The sequence below is a fragment of the Lolium rigidum genome, chromosome 1 (genome assembly GCF_022539505.1).
Source record: "Lolium rigidum isolate FL_2022 chromosome 1, APGP_CSIRO_Lrig_0.1, whole genome shotgun sequence".
Lineage (NCBI taxonomy): Eukaryota > Viridiplantae > Streptophyta > Magnoliopsida > Poales > Poaceae > Lolium > Lolium rigidum.
Genome location: NC_061508.1, coordinates 316,316,004 through 316,319,172, shown reverse-complemented (window position 1 = coordinate 316,319,172; position 3,169 = coordinate 316,316,004). Strand labels below are relative to the sequence as shown.

At 42.6% G+C, this 3,169-nt stretch overlaps 1 long non-coding RNA gene across 1 annotated transcript; it reads left to right on the top strand.

Annotated features, from left to right (window-relative positions):
* The first annotated feature begins 1,793 nt into the window (after window positions 1-1,793).
* LOC124684220 lies at window positions 1,794-2,560 on the top strand. Its single transcript, XR_006996949.1, has 3 exons — window positions 1,794-1,899; window positions 2,225-2,333; window positions 2,423-2,560. It is a non-coding gene; the product is annotated as an uncharacterized LOC124684220 (long non-coding RNA).
* Window positions 2,561-3,169: the final 609 nt, after the last annotated feature.

The window sequence follows — 3,169 nt, the reverse complement described above, 5'->3', positions numbered from 1 at the left end:
GCTTTCACTATATTCTCCTAATCATTGAGCTTAAGCAAGACGTAGTACTTTTCATGGACTCGAAACGTAAAGACCATGGGGAATGAGCGAACATGGCTGCCGTGCTCCAGAGGTAATTTCAATCAATATCGTATCGGCATCTTCATCTGTTCTCATTCGATGATATCATCAACTAATCAATAACTCATTTACTCATTTTTTCTTTGCCGGGCAGGGCTTAGAAACGGTTCATCAATATTGTTTTGAGCAAATGGAAACCGGAGCTTACATTTAAAGATAAACCTGTAAGTAGTATCTTCTCTTTCTTAATAGATGGCCCCATTTTTCTGCCCTCTCATGAGGCCACGTCACCCTTATTATCCCACCGCCTTCCTAGCCTCTCCTCGACCCATTCCCTGTATTCATCCCCACGCTAGCTCGAAAAGAAACCGTAATTACTTAATTATTAATTTCGGTAGTCAAACAGTCCCCCAACCTTCAGTTGTCTTCTCGGCCTCTCCATGCCGCCGTATCATCTCCCCTGAGGGGCTCTTCCTATAAACTGTATGTCCAAACAATCCTGGCTTCAATTCACAACCCATGGCGTCTGTCTCCGTTGGAAGACGTAGCCACATGTTGATCCCGCCATCGTCTCGGAAAACCAAGTACATGCCAGCAGCCCGTCGCGTCCCTGCTCCCTGGCTGCCCTGGTGGCTTCCGGCGGACATGAGCACCAGGTCCGTTTCCATGTTCTTCCAAGTTCCACCTCCCTCTCCTCACAAAGAAGTAGCAGCAAGAGCATGGATGAGCCCGCCATTATTTTTGACGCATATGTGTGCCAGCCGTATCTAACCTGGCATCGGCTTCCCCCACCAATTCGTGGCCATCGTCTCCTCAGGCTCCGACGGAGACGTCGCATGGAGCAGATCGTCGTCATCGGGATGGGACGGCGACGCCGGTCGGTGGTCGTTGTCGTCGTTCGCGCAACGAATCGCTTGCCCACCACATCTGTTGTGCTCGATGTGCCCATGGCAGGAGTTCCCCCCTGTACAGATGAGTTCACATTTTCTTATTTTCATCAGAAACTTGGAATCAAATCGATTCATGTGGTTCATTATTCTTTGGTTATCCTCAGATGCGCCATTGTAAATATTTTTCCACTCTGATTCTATAGTTTATTTGCTTGATCCAAATCTATAACCCCTAACCCAGTCTCTTACTAGTTTTTTTGCCAGCAGATCTTGGCCCGCTCTAGATTTCCTGTTGGCCAAACCCAACCCACGGTGAGCTGATTCATTTTCTCCTTCATTCACAGGATTTGAGGCGGGCTCACCCTGCTTCCTTGGCGTCGCCGTTGTCATCGATAATAAGATCTGGGGCGGAATTGTGTCCTTTTGCCGAGGTTGTCTTCACTTTGCCGGGGATTTTGGATTAGATCTGAACACAATTTCTATTGTATCATTCCTTTATGTTATTCCACGGTGGTATTAGTTTTTATTGGTTTTTGGCTTTTTGCAGGTTCATATATGCACACAGACCATCAATGCAGAAGAGAAATCTATTTCATATGATATATGTTTTACCTTTCAGCTATTCATACCTTCTACATTAGTCACTGTCCGTACTCATATTCAGGGGCATAGCTCTTATCAATTGCCCAGGGGTTTGTACAACTATTGATCATATCATTATCTCCATCTTGGATGAGATTCAATTAGTTTTTTTTTCGAAAAGGGTTGCCCCAGCCTCTGCATCTTGGATGAGATTCAATTACTAATTTATCGTGTGTTTGCTGTTTTAGAACATTTCTTTTATATAACTCGATTACTTATGTTCATTAAGATTTGCTTTCTGCATGTCAGAATCTGTGCACACGGGAGGATTTACAAAAGGAACTACAAGTTTGTCTGATGGGTGAAAGTGAGTGTAAATAAGAACTCATGATTTGTATAGAATTTGTGACAAATCAAATATAGTGCTCTAAATTAATACATGTTGTATTTTTTCCAAGTGTTATTTCCATATTCAAGATGTGCAATATTTATTTTACCTTTCAGATTATGTTATGATATTTTTTGTATAATATTAAAAAAAATCAGTGTTCAATAGTTTATTTCTAATGGTTCCGCTGCAACGCGCGGGGTATCATCTAGTTATATATATAGCTATGTCCGCGAATCTCTTTGATATTTTGTTTCAATACCATTCTTGATTATTAGTTTGATCGAACTATTTTTTCGTAAAGTGTTTGAAGCAGGAATCCGGGAATAACTTACGTGGATACTATGTCTGCGAGTTCATTCGCGAGATGACCTTGTCACAGGGAACCGGAGGCGGCTATACAAGTCGTTCGTGTACGTGAACAATATTTCACAATCTTATTTTATTACCATCAATTATATTGAGTTCCATTCATATATATTGATCTCCTTTTCTAATTTAGATGAAACGCCTGCGGGACTCTCTCCTAACGGAGGATCGCATACGAGCAACTCAAGAGGAAATTGCGGGATTCTTTCTTAGCGAGGTCCTAGCTCGAACTGGAGAATACCATGGGGAGTTCGTATTTATGAGTTAGAGATGTGAATAGATATGATAACTTTGGTCCCGACTTTATATATTGTAAACATGCATTACTTGTACTGTATTTCATGACGATGTCTATATATATATGACAATATTTGTGATTTGTTGAATGATGTATGCATTGTAGAATTGAATGAATTTCTCTGCCACGGCAGAGACCCTCTAGTGTCGGTTCGTCTCACGAACCGGGACCAAAATTCCTTCACCATGAGCCTCTGACCGCACCACATGGCGAGGCCTTTGGTCTCAGTGTATATTTGAACCGGGACTAAAGGGTTGACCCTCTTGTCCCGAGTGGTTGGTCCCGGTTAAATACCGGGACTGATGGCCAAATAAACTGGGACTGTTGGTCCATTTTTTACTAGTGAAGGAGAATCAAATGATGGATTCCGTCCTCAAATTTGATAATATCCACCGGAGCAAAGTGATGTCGTGAGGAGAGTATATTTTGTTGTTAGGCCCTATGCAACCCCATCTTCAAAACTGCAGGCTTTCAGGTGAACAAGGGCAACGACGCTGGTTTTAATATAGTTGGTTTGGTCTCTTTCCAGCCACCACCATGGCTGGAGTACTCGGCGGACAAACATTGTGCATATTGTTTATT